Source organism: Leptinotarsa decemlineata, unplaced genomic scaffold, assembly GCF_025532065.1.
Source record: "Leptinotarsa decemlineata unplaced genomic scaffold, Ldec_3_MD MMD2_tig00002082_RagTag_RagTag, whole genome shotgun sequence".
Classification (NCBI taxonomy): Eukaryota; Metazoa; Arthropoda; class Insecta; order Coleoptera; family Chrysomelidae; genus Leptinotarsa; species Leptinotarsa decemlineata.
This window is the reverse complement of record NW_027412573.1, coordinates 9105248-9122842: the sequence shown is the minus strand read 5'-3', so window position 1 is coordinate 9122842 and position 17595 is coordinate 9105248. Positions and strand designations below refer to the sequence as shown.

Below are 17595 nucleotides of genomic sequence, written 5' to 3'. Positions count from 1 at the left end.
AGGTAAAACTTAACGACAGAAATGATGACAAAGAAAACTTAACTTAAGTATCTAAGTTCAAGCATTTTAATAACTAACAAATAATTAAAATGAATCACAGTAAAACAAAAACACTAATGAGATTTATGTAATGGTGATTTTCCACCGAAAATACTTTGTATTTGTGGATCAATTTTACTTGTACCAATTATCAAAAGAAATTTAAGATGCTCATCGGGTAATTGAGATCTGTAAACATTATTTGTGTACTTCATCTTAGAAAACGTTTTCTCACACAAGTAAGTAGTACCAAAAACAGCAAACAACCCACGAGCAAATTTATGCAAATTATCAAATTGTTCCAGTGGAAGACTCTTATAAAATTCCAACAAAGATGAATTTTATTTGTTCTTAAGCATATCACTGCACCGTAAATCAATAATTTCCATTTGGACTTCCGGAGCCAGGGTTTCAATGTCAGAATCAAAAGGATTTTGAAAAAGCTTAGGTAATATCATTTGCAATGACATCAAAATCTGAAATACGAGTATCAAAATTTATCTTCAAAGCACTAAAAGTTTCGATTGCAAAATTGACGGGAAATTCAGTCTCTATAGCGTGGCTGAATATTTAACATGTTTCAAAATGTGTGAAATATTTTTTGCGTAATTGCGATTGAAATAGTATTATTTTCTGCCTGAAGGATTTGATATTGGTGTATAAATCAGGGAGAAGCTGATTTTCTCCTTGCAATCTCAAATTCAATTCATTCATATGATTTGTCAAATCGACATAGAAGGCTAACTTCCACATCCATTCACTATTTTCTAAATCGGCAAAAGGGCGCTGCTTCTCATTTAAAAAAATTTCGAAGTTCAAAAAAGCGCTTGAGGACTTTTCCGCAACTAAGCCAGCGTACGGCAGTATGATATGGTGAATCATTTTCTCCAATCTGTTGAATAAACTCGCGGAATTCTCGGTGATTCAGCCCAGTGGATCTGATGAAGTTAACAACTGATATGACTGGTTTTAGAACTTCAGACATATCCAAACATTTTCCGCACAAGGACTGTTGATGAATGATACAATGTAAGACTAATGGTTTTGAACCACCATCATTTTCTACAGCCTTTGACACAAGTGCAACCACTCCTTTATTTTCACCATACATATTTTTGCATCCATCAGTGGTTATAGATATCAAATTTCTCCATCAAAGGTTATTTTTATTAATGGCATTTTCAACTCCCTTAAAAATGTTTGCCCCAGTTGTCGTGCCGGGAATACTATCAATATCAAGAAGTTTTTCATACACTTCATAGCTTTTATCTACTCCGCGAATGAAAATCAACACCTTAGCAGTATCTGACACATCCGTTGACTCATCCAATGCTAGAGAAAACCACTCATGATGTCCATTTTTGTCAGACAGTTGAGATGATATATTTTCTGCGAGGTCTTGCACCCTCCGAGCCACGGGGCATATTTTTTCGGCTACTGCAATCAAGAATTCTTTTATCATTTCTCCATCGGTGAATGGTTTGCAACGTTTTTCGATTTCAAGAGCCACACGAAAGCTGGCGCGAGTTGCAGACTCTTGTTCAGTATTCGCTTTGGTAAACAAAGATTGCTGCGATTTGAGTCCGCGTTTCAAAGCTACAAATTTTTCCTTCCGCAAACTTCCTGTATACTTGGAGTAACTTTGAAGATGTTTCGATTCATAGTGTCGTTCAATGTTATAGTCTTCGAGAACAGCTATAGTTTCATTACAAATTAAACATAACGCCTTATTACTGCATTCACTGTCGATTTTTCGCTTCTTTTCCATACTAACAAATCACACATAAAAACAATAAGTCAAATCAAAATACTTTTATTGACAGGTGTTACTTTATTTCACAATAGACAGTTTCGCCTCCTTCGCCTTTCCTACGCAGACTAACTCGCAGTTGCGCCGCTAGCCTTTTTATATGCAGTTATTACTGCCATCTCGAGGTGATCAGAATACACTAGCTAGAACCAGAACTTTCTCGAACCAACGCGGTAATTCCAAATATTTAATTACGCCAAATGCCACCTAGCGGGTAGCTGAAAAAGATCGTACATAGTGCCACTACTCGCCACTAGATGTGTCACAATACACAATAATAATTGAAATGCAAAAAAAGCGTAAGTTTGCTTAGGTCACGCACTTTGCGACTATGGTCTTCGACCATTACGGTTCGAAGGATTCAAAGTTTGGATACCCCTGATCTAGGTCATCGTCCATCCTGCCCTTTCCAGGAAGGTGGAAAGGTAACTGGGAGACATATCCTTCGCAGAACACACACTCTCATATTGACGATAACTCCGGACACTCGCATAGGACATGCCTGTCAGTTTCATCTTCCTGTTCACACATCCTGCATAGAGGTGTGTCAATAGCCTCATATTATGGAAGTATTTTCTTAGTTGACAGTAACCAGTCAGAAATCCTACTGTTAAGCGTAGATTTTTCCTGGTTATCGCCAGATATTTCTTTGGCGCCAGCTTCCCAGGGTCGCCTAGGTTGATCCTGACAAGATTGCATCCTGTGATTTCATCCGATCTCTTTAGGGATTGAGCATGGGTGTAACGTTTGGCTAGTTCCACAATTGTCGAAATCAACAGCCGTAGGTGCCACTGGGTTCTAAAATTCCTATTCCAGCCGCTTCCTTGGCCAAAGAGTCGGCAATGCGATTACCTTTACTCCAGTCGTGACCTTTAATCCACCTCAGGATAATGTTATTATCTACAGAGGCTTTGGCTATTTTGATTTACTTATGTAAGAAACTGAAATTCAATCGATCGTCAGTATCAGAAAAATGTTAACCAGTCAATGTGGGCATGAATATTGCAAAATTTGAAAAAAAAAAGTCATTTTTTGTTGAGGATAAAATCACAATGAGCAATGACCGTCAGCATGTAGAATATGGTGCCAATATAGTGCTGTTTGAATCTGAATGAACAAAAGTGCATTGTTCTTCATCTTGATTTTAATAACCCAGAAGAGCATTATTTTATTAAAGGTGTATGAATGAAACCCTTAGAAAATTGGAAAGACCTGAAATTTTGGATTGTTTCAAAAGTCTTGTTTTAATGTCATGTGTTCTTCAGCTTCATATCTCAATGGATATTTATTCTACTGAGTCGCAGTATATTATACTGATCGATAGCGAATTTTGTATTCTATACAATGATGCTTTTCCTTTTTTTCCAAATTGTTTGCCTCTTCACAGCTTATGATGTCGTTGAGAGTTAGGTTAGGTTAGGTTAGGTTAGGTTAGGTTAGGTTAGGTTAGGTCTGAAGTGAGTGGATATATTCGACATTCTACCGCAACCCGCAAAGGTTTATTGTGGCTCACACCTATTCACACTCAACCAAATAAACCCAGATTCTTAACGAAGCCGATTAGTTTGTATTGTTAGTGGTCTTTCAGGTCTGACGGTAAGAGGACGGGTCTGCCGAACTCTAAAAACCTGATTCAGTCCCCAGCGGGGCAGGCACAAAGTATATGCTCTGCTGTTTCATCATTTTCTAAATAGTTGCGACACACACTGTCTTCCGACAGTCCCAGTCTCTGCATATGATTCAAATGACAGTGACCTGTAAGAAGGCCTGTTAGACATCGTAGTTAATCTTCAAGAAGAAGATCTTCTTCTTGAAGATGATCACTTGGTGATCAAAACACGTGTCGAGGTGTTGAAATAACGGTTTGGTGTTGGGAAAAAACTCCTGTAATATTCAATAATAATAGGCTACATGTCCCGTACATGCGGTCTCTGCATAACGGTATCTGTAACAAATTACAATTCTTTCAGAGTTCATTACGTTAAACCCCACTTCTCAAGTCGTTGTGGCAAAAACTCTTATAGGTAAATCACTAAGCTCACTTTGTAATATAGTTAGTGGTCGCCTTAATGGAGAGGCAGTTCATGATAATTTCCTGTAAAAGCAGCACTAAACAATACAGATACCTTAGTTCGACTATTCTACATTTCCAGACTATTCTTTAAAAGGTACTCTCTGGTATATATAGCTTACAATGGGAATCAGGCGAATCATATTTAGCAACCCGAAGCCGGTTTTTAACCCTCACCTATGCTGCTTCCATTACAGCAAACCCTGAAAACCTAGTATACCATAATGTGATTGCCCATAGGTTTTCGTCAACATAATATGCTAAAAAGGAAAGAGCTGACCTTCCTTTTTACGAGACACAAAATCAGTATCTACATAATTTGAACCTCCATCAACCAAAAACCTTCTCCGACCCGAATATCCCTTATCCCACTCCATTGACTACCCCAAAAATTCTCATTGATACAAACCTTAATCAGTTCAAAAAGAGAGACATTAACTACGAAGTCATCAAATGTAATTTATATGAAATAATTCATACGAAATACAAGGAGTTTGACACAATCTACACGAACGCATCCAAATCTTAAGACAACGTAGGAGCTGCTTTCACCAGTCTTCAATTTAATTCACCACTTTAACTTTCCCTAGAGAGCTCAGTGTTCACTGGGAAACTTTACGCCATATGGAAAGCAATGCAGTACATAGAGAAGAACAGCTCAATGAAATTTTTGATTATGTCAGATTCTTTACGTGCCCTGAGAAGCAATCAACCAATTATACTCCAACCATCCCATCATTCGTCATATAAAAGAACTGACACAATATACTCTATGGAAAAAGAGTAGTCACAAAATTCATATGGGTCCTTTCTCACGTTGGTATAAAAGGAAACGAAAAGGCTGACAGATTAGCCAAAGAAGCCAGAAGCCAGAAAACTATGTTGTCCATATAGATATGAAACCGTACTATAAAAAATCCTCACTGAATTATGACAAGATCAATGGAATGGGTCTTGCAGTCAACTTCCCAAAGTAAAAACAAGTGTACTTCCATGGAAACATCTCCCGACAAGTAGGAAAACTCAGGTCATAGTATCTTGCCTGCGAATAGGCCACACTCGCCTCACCAATGGATACCTCATTGCTGGCGACACCAGCCTTATGTTTGAAGTGTGCGACTCTCTCGTAACTGTAGAACATACCTACCTCAACAAAGTGTGTGCTATAATTCCAAAGAAATACTAAACTCATGGCATCCCGCCTTCAATTAACAACGCATTACTCTATTGACGCACTGTATATTATCAATATTATTTTCTAGTATCAATGAAATATTATTTCACGGCCACACATTTCCGTAGACATACTGCTTCCTCTAGGTATCCTGTTTGCTACCTCTCTCAAAACCGAACGTTTTGATGGTAGGTATGTTATTTATCTTGTTGGGAGATAAGACGACACATCAATGTTGCCAATGTGCGGGTGATTTCTTGATTTTCGAGAAAGTTGTTGCTTATGTAGGTATAAAGGAGGTAATACTCCAACGCCAGTAACGTTTGGGTAATCCGTGAAATTCAACTCAAACTTCATAGAGACTCACGATATAATTCATGATATACTTCGCGTACTCTTAGGCATTTTTTAGACGAAAACCTGAAGGGAGGGTTGTCATTCAACACAGTTCGTGAATATGTAGTATGTAGTCTCTGAACACGAATATGTTCTGTACTTCAGATGACGTCTGGATTGTGGTACTCATTATGTTAATTTCACTTACATTTCACGTGAATTATAAATTCAATTATAAAATTACTGTCTGTGAAATTACATGCTGATGAATTTCACTGATAATGGAAACTATGATATAAAAGTGAATATGCGGTTTACTTTATGCATAGATTATGGTACTAAATTCTGAAGTATTCGAAATTCAAGTCAGTTCAACTCTCATAGTTCATCATTGGCAACACTGCGATAATCCGTCAAACGTGTTTCCCACAAATAACTCTCGACAGCGTTGGAGCCCTAGGCTACTTCTTGCATTCCTTAATTACTGAATTTGTTTTTCGTTTCGACCTAAGTCGAGTGTGTACACCATCGAGTGTTTACTAAATATTAATATTTACTAAATTCTAATTAATTGTTACATGAAAAAAAAATTAGTAGTTACCTACTTACAGAGAGTGTATATTTTCAAGAAGTATCAACGTACCTATGCTTTTGGTGAGTAACAATCATTTGTTTGTTCAGATATCAAACCTTCAAATGTTAATATATTTGTTATTTTGCGGAAGAACGGCCTTGATACTATTCCTGGAGGTTATTGAACTTGATATCGATGCAGTCTCTGAGAACTTCACATACAGGGTGTACTATCGCAAATTAACCACAAAGTATGACTGCCAGGTGAAATATTTGCATAACGAATTCAAATTACGTCCATTGTTCACAAAGGGAACACATCATGACCAAAAAACTGGTTTGAAACCTTCAAACTCAAAACAGTGTTATCCCTCAATTTTCCCAAATGTGAATGGAAATCAAATGAGACCTCATTAAAAAATGTTTGCAATCCACTATCTAATCCTAATCCGACTGAAGCTCTATCGATGTTTCATAGACAATTGATTCAGCTTTTCAATGACAGTTTCCCGATGCGAAAATTAAAAAAATCATGCAAAAAACCTTGGATTACCAACGGTATCCGAATATCAGCCAAAAACTTGAGAGCATTGCATATGTTCAGGAAATATAATAATAGTGAATTTCTCTCGACATATTTCAACAAGTATAGAAGAACATATAGAGATGTTATCAAAAGCGCTAAAGAAAAATACTATAAATCCAGATTCGAAAAAAGCCGAAACACACCAAGAGAACACTGGGAAATAGTAAATGACTTGAGGGGAAAAATAATTCTTTATCACCTTCTATTAATATTGACCCAGATTTTCTCAACAATTATTACTGCACAATAGCTGAAAAAATCACCGTAAACTTGGATAATCATACTGATCCTTTAAATTACCTTCAAAATGAACTTCCATATAACTTTTTCATGGGGCCAACTGATATTCACGAACTGAGAGAAACATTCAAACAATTAAAAACTAAGAAATCGGGAGGAATAGATGAAATCTCCATGAATATATTCGAAAGTTTACCTGATACTGCACTACATATCCTGGCAGAATGTATAAATAAGTCCTTCGAATTGGGGATTTTTCCATCCTTTTTGAAAGAAGCATTAGTAATCCCACTTCACAAAGGTGGTGCAAATGACGATCCATCAAATTACCGTCCAATTTCCTTTTTGTCTACACTATCGAAGATCATAGAAAAACTCGTTAAACAGAGAATGATGAAGTTCTTACAGAAATATAACATATTGTCGCAATGTCAATTCGGTTTTCAAAATTCGAAAAGCACTACTGACGCTATATTTTCTTTTCTTGAAAATGTCTATCTCAGCCTGAATCACGGCGAGGTAGTTGCAGCGGTATTCTGTGATTTTTCAAAAGCATTTGATTGCATGAATCACAGAGTACTGCTGAGTAAACTGCATCATTATGGATTCAGGGGTATTGTCTACAAATGGTTTGAATCATATCTTAGTGACAGGAAACAAATTGTGAAAATTTCCGGAAAGTGTTCGGATTATTCTCCTGTCAAATCAGGAGTTCCTCAGGGATCGGTACTCGGACCAATATTGTTTCTATTATACCTTAATGATCTAACATATTTACCAATCACAGGAAGATTCACATTATTTGCGGACGATACCACTATCCTATGGCATGGAAAAAATGTGGATGTTCTAAAAACAGTTATTTCCAATGAACTCAGCGAAATCGAATCTTGGTGTAACTCAAATAATCTTTGTTTCAATGTGGAAAAAACTAATATAATTACCTTCAAATTCGAATTCGAAAACTTGTTCTTAGGAACACATCAAGTAGAAAACAAAACGAGCACTAAATTCCTGGGTATACACATTGACAGAAAGTTAGGGTTTGAGGAACATATAACGTCCTTGAAAAAAAGACTAGCATCGGGCTGTTATGCTATTAGAGTAGAGACAAACGAGCTTGGTACAGTTATTGGCAGAAACACATATTTTTCACTCATAGAATCCCATATTAGATACGGACTACGGATTTTTGTAGAAAAACCTTATGGAATTCAGTGTTCATTCTACAAAAGAGAGCAATCCGTTATTTGTACAAGGCCAAAGCAAGGGATCACTGTAGACCACTATTCATCAAGCATCAAATTCTTACGCTTACATGCCTTTTCATTATGGAGACTGTATGCTTGATTCACAACCGACATTTATCGAATGATAACCCATTAAATCCCAGGCACACCAGAAATAACTGCCATATCTCCCTGCCAATACCTAGGTCGACTCAAATTGAAAATTCAATAATATACGAAAGCAAAAAAATATACAATCATTTGCCTGAACATTTTAAAGCAATCGGAAATAAAAAAAAATACAGGAAGGAGATAAAAGTATTTCTCATTTCAAAAGCGTATTATGACCTGCAGGAATATTACAATGACCATTTTTAATCATTTATATTTGCATAAAGATATAGGTATCAACTTCATGTCTAGATATTGTTTTGTAATTAGTTTCGAATATATGTGAGTGAATGTCATCATTCTATTTGTCATGTTTGTGTTTATTTATATGGACATTTTATGTGGACATTTTATTTATACATATGTGTGTGTATATGTATGTATGTGTACATGTATGTATGTGTATATGTATGTATGTGTATATGTGTGTATATGTGTGTATATATGTGTATATATGTGTGTATATATATGTATATATATATATATATATATATATATATATGTATATATAATTATTCTTCTGTACATTTTATATTTTTATATTTTCATATTTTTTTTCTCTCATATGTATTAGACACAGTGGATATCCACTTCATTGTTATCTACTCACTTTGTCAATAATAAAAATTATTCTTGGACAATAAAGTACAGTTTGATTTGATATCGCTGCTTTCCGGAAGTGTTGTATATTCTGGTACACTTACGGTATCACATATATTATTACTAATTCGTCTTCACAGTTCTTCCAATGAGTCAGGTGGAGTGCCATACCCATAGTTTTTCTTGTATCTTCACAAACATTCTGATGAACTCAAGTCAGGTGACTGGGGAGGCCACTTCTTCTTGATGATTGCTACCCGCACACTAATGTCAATTTTGACAATTAAGTACACCATCCAAACGTCGTTTAGTTCATGAGCTGACTGAATTAAATGGAATTCATATTTTTCTAGTACCACTCACACCCATCGCAGTGAGCGTACTCGCCTTCATATTTTCATCAAGTGCTGGAACAATATTCTCAAAAAGATGTCTTTCAGCATGCTGTTGCCCAGGAAGTTATTTTTCATATTCATTCTTTTGAAAATGAAGTTCAATCGGTTCCATCATTTTCGAATATAAGTTTTAAAAATATCAAGGAATAAGTTAAACATTCTACCATAATTCATAAACTAGAATATGCGTTTCTGAATCTTTGTATACTCTCTGGTTAGCAAACTGTTCCGAAAATGTCTTTCAAACCATTCCAAAGAAAATCATGAAAATGTATTTTTAACATCTCAAATCCCTATAACTTCTTGACGAATTTATTGATTTTCGAAAGTGTATCAGCAATGATAGGGAATCGCAAGCCTTGTTTAATTTCGATTTCAATAATACCCCGCTTAGAGGTTTGAAGTTATGTAAGAGTTTTCAGTTCAAAACTTGCCTGCCTCACAAACAAACAAAAAAGTTTTTTGAATTTTGAGTATTCCTTCAGAAACACCTCAAAAGATGGAACATGATCCAATGTGGTCCACGATTTATTTCAGAAATAAAGTCAAAATTTGCCGTGTTGAAAATAGAGTTATTAGCTACAACTCAGTACGTACCTAAATTTAAATTATATCTTTAAGGAATCAAGTTCAGAAATAAGAGATTCCATGGATTCGAAATTCGAAACAAAAATTATTTAATAACTGAAAGTTGAGAGAGCATTGATATTCATTCCAAATAGCCCAATCATTCACTTAGAAATAATAACTTACATACAACGTATCATCAACAGCTGCAACAAAATTATACCTGTGATACATTCTACAGTCAAAACCCTTGGGCTTCAAAAAAGATGAATACATGAAAGACATCAATACAAGTGTTTATAGTATAGATGGTGCTTCAATCAAAGCGTTCAAGGAAATGTGGTTAGAAGGCTCATCTGATAGAGTAGTCAACACAGTCTTCTTAAAAATCAGATCCAGAGTTTCGCCCCTCGATTCATGGGTTATGTGCATCAAAACTCCCAGGAGTTCCTTCGTTATCTTTCAGAAAGTTTACATGATGACGTTAAAATAATTAATAACAAGCCTAATCCGATCTTAACGGAGATTGACGAAAAAGTACGAGAGTCATGGCTGATATATTTTAGTATAAATAACCCCTTAGATTGTAGACAATTTCGTTGGCCAATTAAAATCCATAATGAAGTGCACCTAGTGTGGACACTCATCAGTAACCTTCAATTTTTCTGGGATTTATCACTCCCCATATCACAAAGAATTGGCCAATTGAGTTTCTCACAGTGCTTGGATTCCTCCACAAGAGAGAAAACTTTGGATGGACATGAGAAACCGAAGTGTTCGAATTGCAAGAAAAGAAGAAAAATACTCTATCAATCCATAAGTTTTCCTGTTTTTTAGTAATTCATTTTAAAAATTTCTCTCTAACGGAAAGATTCAGAGGCAAATTGAATGTTGTCATCGAATTTCCTCTAGATGGGATTGGATATGAGCAAGTATGCAGCAGACAATATGACTCCTTGTCGTTATAATCTTTATGCACAGTGGGACTACTTACAACGGACATTACACACCATACTGCTACACTGGCACGTAGCACGAATACAATGATTCACACGTGTCACCAAAATCATCTGTGAGTGGAAGGGCATACGTCATCTTTTATGAAAAGGAGAAAACTTAGTACCTTTGAGATACCTGAGCGAATTTTTCTTTTCGTGTTTGGAAATATTATTTTTGACATGTTTTGACCTATTTTTTTGTTAAAAAAATCTTTGTTTGACATGAGAATTACCAGCTTTAGTCATGTTTGATTAATTACTCATAAAATTATTTTTTTTGTATATTTGCACTAGAGACCAAAAGTTCCATATTTTTTTCAGCAGATATAACCATTTGCAGATCATTGGTGAGGTCCAGAAACACCAACAGTACAACCGACCACTAAAGGTCTCGAAGCCAACTTTTCATTACATTATCCACTCTTATTTGACTTGGAGAAATGGCTGATCAAATACCGTTTTTTCCCAAAGTTCCTGGTCAAAATCTGAATGAAAATCCATCCATGCCACCCGTGCAATCTCAACCCCAGTTTTCCCCTTTTCCACTACATCCTACCGAACAGTCCCAACCGTATGCAACGCAGCCATTTTCTGCGGAAGTGATACCTCCTGATGTTCCCAACAAAGAGACTGAAGATACACAGTGCAAACAATTTTGTGAAATTTGTTCAGGATGCTGCATCTGCCTCGTTGAATTGCTAGAATTTGTTGAGGTGTGTTTTTCATGTTGTGAATAAAAAGAAACTTTATTATTCGATTAACACATATGTATACTCAGTTTAGTAATAATTCAACAATAGGTACCAGATGTTAATTATTAAAATACCTACTTTTTCACCTTTCTGAGCTGAAAAGTCCTGGGCCAAAGGATCGTTAAGGATCCATTGTTTTGAAAATAACAAAAGTTTTGTCACTCTTAACACATTAACTCACAAACTCATGAGTAGAATATAATGAAATTTCAACAGCTTCCTTTTGAAGATTATTACTAACTGAAAAAGTGGTGATTGCAATAAGACTATCGCCATTTATGTGTTAGGCCCCAGATTTTTCAGCCCATGTAGTATTGACATACAAATTTTCAGACATTTTTGCCATATTGTTTTGGTATGCATGGAAAGATTAATAAATTTGTGTTTTTCATTTATATTTTATTCCTTTCCACTTCCCATATCGATTTGACTCATTTTTATTTGAAAAATATTCATCAAGAGTATTGAAATAGAAAATATATATGAGAAGTACCAGTTTTCTTCTTTTTCTTCAGTTGACGAAAAATCTGGAAACTCAAAAACAAAGAAGATCATCGTCATATATTCATTATGACAACCATAGAAAGAATGTATCTCTACGAACACTGAATTCCATCTAAATGTATAATTTGTATGCCAATAATAAATATAAATATTAGTTCAAAATAGATTTTTCTGTTAATCGACCTTTGCCTCTCTAGCAACGTCAATGCTGGAAAGTTTTTGACTAGTCGATTAATGGGATCATATTCTCTGATTTGCGACTCTTAACATTGGCAAACGGTAGATGCTGCAGAAGTTTCAACTCAAACAATTTGGTGCGCATCAAATGTTTGAAAAAATATATTTTTTTTTCGTTATCCAGCTATCGCACCCCTACGAACGACAACCCTCAGAGGTCGAAAGTTATACGAGCTAAGGACTAACAAGGTCTTACCTTTTCACATATGATTCCCTAACACGGGGGATATAACTTCGGAATTTCACTCTCTACCTTAAGTGATCCCTTTTTCCAATAAGAAGACTCACTGAAACCTCAAAACATGAATTCTTAACCCAGGTGGATAGTTGTCTAGTCCTCTTCACAGTGTGCCACACAAAAAACAAACAGATCGAATATCTTTACAACACATTTGTGCTTTGATAGTTTCTCCTCACCCCTTTGGTGACCATCACCCTTAAAATTTGAATAGGAAAAGTACAAAGAATGACACATTATTATAAAGGTAATTCTATAAGGAATTCATCTATGTTACTGACTACGCAACTGCTCATTTTGGCGCCCTCTTACGGGACGAATGACTGTAACGCATTTCGAATTATAACTCTTCATTTGAAAGATATTGTGAACAAATCATAAGAAGATAACAAAATTTCACATTTTGCGGGCCCAAAAATGTGGAAACCATACATGGTTTCAATAATTTCTAACTACAATAATAGAAAGTGAATACTTGAACTATTCACCATTAACTGACATATGAGTTGAACTTAGTTTCGATTCGTTGTATGATATCTTGGAGCATTTCCGAAGGTACTTAATGGCATTATTGTTTCCGCGAGAGGGTGCCAAAATGAAAAATTACATAGTGAACATGTATAATCCACTCTACTAACTCTACACAGAACAGTTTTTACTCAATTACCAATAACCGTTGAGGAACAAAAAGATAAAAACTCAGCATTCACAGAAAAAAAAACTCAATTGAAGCTTTATCATCAGCTATTGAGAAACCTTCAGATATTGTCATGAAAAACTAGGGGAAGTAGAGACATAGTAGTACGAGTACGTTCTCCTAATGCTGGGTGATGCCGTCCAGTTTATTTTATTTCACGGCCATTGTCTCGATTGAACCAAATGGCGGCTGGTGGGCCGTGTTGGAATTGAATTTATAGTACCAAAGGTTTCGTCCGCTAGCGCGACAAACGTGATCAGTGGTGTGTTTGTTGACTGTGAGGACAAAGGTAATATATTTCGACGTCTCCACAACCACTGACTGGCGAGCTCCATGTTCACCCGTATTTATAATTTAAGAGGGTGGGAAGGTAATGGTGTCCATGCCGCAGCTATCACACCAAACTGTCGTCTCCGTAAATAGAGATGTCATGGCCTCTACTTACACAGACTTGTCCTGTAAGAACAGTCCAGCAATGTATTGTGGTGCAGATGAGTATAATTGATGAGGCCTATGGAGGGTCAGGGAATGATCTTTAAGAATATCTATCTGAGAATTTTCTCAGAATAATATTCAAAACTTTATTACTTTTCAGCGATACCAATTAAGCATCCAGCACTAGATGGAATAGTTCATCCTAAGGACTCATGGTATTGCTGAATAACAAAAAATTTTTCAATCCATGGTGATAATTAATCAATTCTCACATGCATTTTTTTATTTCTAGAAGCCTTTCGCTGACACCGTAGCTTCCTTGGTAGAAATTAATATTACGCACTTGACTACAATTCTTCAACAGTGAGCACCATATGTAACAGATAAATTAATTTTCTACGTTATTAGCCATTTTCAAGAAAAACCCTGAAACACGTCGAATTATATATTCGAAAAGACACTGTGTGACATAAAAAAACCCCTTCCTTCACCCTCCTCAACGTGATAGCCACCCCCTCCATTTTTTTTAAATGAAAAAGGGGGTCAAGTGATACCTCATTTTGAAGGGTATTCAATTTTCTGTACAGCCAATTTCGTGCATGCGTCAAAAAAAACAATTGAATAAATTTTGATATCTGATATCTGTTATCTGATTAAATCGGTAGCAATCAATGTGCAACAAATGGAAGTCTTCTGATCAAATGTTCAAACTGACAGCCATTTGTTTTTTGACAACAATAAAGGCGTTGCTGAAAGTTATCAACAACATCTTGAATGGTTTCGGGAGTGATACGTTCTATTTCTTCTCTAATTCTGATTTGCAAACTTCAATATTGTTTGGTCTATTGACGTTTACTTTAGATTTTAGGTAACCCCACAAAAAGTAGTCAAGCGGTGTCATGTCGGGAGAACGGGCTGGCCACTCTATGGCACCTCGTCTACCAATCCATCTGTTTGGAAAAACTTCATTCAGATATGCATGAAGGTCAGCTGCAAAATGTGGTGGAGCATTATCTTGATGATACCAGATACTCATATCTATTTGGTTCGGATTATCATTATCTGGAAAAAATCTTTTCAGCGTTGGAACTAAAAAATTAGTCAAAAATTCCAAGTAACGTTCACCGGTTAATATTTCGTTGAAAAAATATAGTCCAACCATGCAATTATTTATAATCCCTGCCCCAACACTTACTTTTCTGGGATATTGAGTGTGAGCCTCCATCATCCAATGGGGATTTTCTCGGCTCCAATATCGACAGTTCTGTCTATTGACGGTTCCATTTGAAAAAAAAAGTTGACTCGTCGGACAACAATATATTTTTCTTAAACGAAGGATCCCGCAGTCACCTGGCTTCCATTATTTTGCAAAACTCAGTTCTGCGATCTGGCTCGTCTTCGTTGAGTTCGTGTACCAACTGTACTTTATAAGGGTGATACAAACACGCAAAATCGAACTTTGACTTATGTCGTAATCGGCGGCAAGTTGTCTGGTAGGTTTATGTGGATTCTCCTCGATGTCTACCAAAATATCGAATTTCTTGCCATCGTCAATCAATACACTCCTGCCTGGTTTTGAAATATCTTTGACAGTCCCAAATTCACGAAATTTCTTTTCTATTCTACTAACGGTAGATTGGGAAATGTGATGATCAGGATATTTATTATTGAACATTTTACTTACATTCTTCTGGGTTCTAGTTTTGTCCCCATATCCTAGTAGTATTAACACTTCTACTCTTTGACGTTCAGTCAAATGAGACATTGCTAGAACTTTCAGCCTATCGTCTGAAAGTAATACTGAACAAGAAAAACAAACAACAACTGCAAAATTGTTTCTCTTCCGCAAGTTCCCAGAAAATATACAATTTTTTACTCAACTGTCACGGCTGACAAACAACGGTTGGTAAAAACAAACAAAAAAATTGAAGGGGCGTGGCATATTATACAGCGGATGGATTCAATGGAATACCTACGTGATACCTGTCAACACTTTGAATTTTTTGTTTCATTATGACGCAAGCACAAAATTAAAAAATGAAGATATGGCTGTACCCTTCAAAATGAGGTATCACTTGACCCCCTTTTGCATTAAAAAAAAATGGTGGGGGGGTGGCTGTCACGTCGAGAGGGCTGAAGGAGGGGGGCTTTTTTCTATGTCACAGAGTGTTTTTTCGAATACATAATTTGACGTGTTTCTGGGATTTTCTTGAGAATGGCTAATAACGTAGAAAATGAATTTATCCGTTACATATGGTGCTCACTGTATGCAACAGTAGTAGGTTCTCAATTGGTTGATAGTAATTGAGATAATAATTTTCTTCAAACCTATAAAAATACTCAAGGCTAAAGCGAGCTTTACAAAGATTATTTCGTTAAATCTGACACAATGTTAGAAAAAATTAAAAGCTAGGCCATCAAAACAGAGCTTATAAGCGATAAAACTGGCAATCATGAAATTAGGTGTGATTATTCTTGAATCATAGGTGGCTCTTGAGGCCTAGTTGTGGATCATTTTCACAATTTCAACCACTGTCATTGCCCTATCAAATTGAACCAACAAAACCAAACATTCAGATATAAGTGCCACTAAATATCGAAACTTTTTATGAATGCTTCTACATAAATTAAAAGGTTCAATTCAATATCATAACAAGCAAATGAATGAATAAATCAAATGAAACTCACCAATACAATGAACAGATACAAGAGACCGAAATAAAAAATTAATCGCCCTACTTCACTGTTCCATATAACATAATCTTGATGAATTTGAAAAGAATACGCGACGTATTGGTGATGAATATTGTCGCGTCGGGTACTTTGGCGTTTGTTGACAAATACGACTCATTTATGTACTTTGTTCATATGTATATTAGAATATTATACTTTCGAGCAAATGTTCTTGTTGAAATTTATCGTTGTTCAAGTAATAAAGTTAATTCAATTCGAGAATTCATATTTTTTTCTTATATCAATTCATTCAGCTCAGAATATTTCAGGAACTGATCTGCACGAATACTACTAGATCTGAAAAATTTCTCAGGAGAATATCTTTTTTTACAAACTCAAACTTTTATTATTTTTCAGTAATACTAACCGAGTCCATGGTATTGCTAAATAAAACAGTTTTCGTAAAAAAATCAAATTTATCAATAACTTTTTGAGGTTTCATTTTCCACAATACTTTTGTTTTCAATGGTACATTACAGTTGATGAACTCGGTTCAAAGATTTGGGCCTATTATACAAAACGGTTTTTTTTCAATAATTTGGCTCTGAATTCATCAACATGCATTTTCTCTCTAAACTGTCATGTTCTATAGTTGTTTTACCTTTTGCAGTGCTTTCTTTAATTATATGAACTTTTTTCGAATTGAGATATTCTTCTTTTTTTATATGAATTTTTTCACACATAACAGAGCATTTTCCTCCTTCCTAACTATTTGAGGAAAATATGAAGCCAAGGACTGAAGACATATTTTCTCCGAACCTGCTAACGATATTGAATTTTCATTTATTTTTTTTATACATTGTTCCCATACATCTCTTTTACCTGCTTCAGTTCATATTATATTCAGAATATATGAATATAACATTTGCTCTCAGCCCTCAATTTCATTTCGTTAGTCCTATCACATGTCACATGATATTCCCTTTCCATCCGTTCATTCTTCACCTCTTCACATTTGTACCAATTGAATTTTCCAACCCTTACAGAGTTTTTCACCTGCTACCGTTGTTTCTTTTATTATTTGTCGATTTTTTACTAGAGAAGATGACTCAAATTTTTCAGGAGAGAATATTTTCGAGAAAATGTTTTATGTCTTTCTGATTCTTCATCATTTTACTTCTGAATATGAGGAGGAAGTAATGAACTTTGTGTCCGCTTTATTTTTCCAATCCTCGAAACCGTTCTGATATGCATTCTGGTCTATCCTTGA

At 35.5% G+C, this 17595-nt stretch overlaps 1 protein-coding gene and 1 long non-coding RNA gene across 3 annotated transcripts in view; both read left to right on the top strand.

Moving 5' to 3' along the window:
- The window catches only part of LOC111504542 (GTP-binding protein Di-Ras1), a 100474-nt gene that overhangs the window by 61725 nt on the left and 21154 nt on the right, over positions 1 to 17595 (top strand). The gene's annotated exons all lie outside the window — the stretch shown is intronic.
- Positions 5732 to 11932, top strand: LOC141482923 (uncharacterized). The gene is made up of 2 exons (XR_012465810.1): positions 5732 to 6084; positions 11111 to 11932. It is a non-coding gene; the product is annotated as an uncharacterized lncRNA (long non-coding RNA).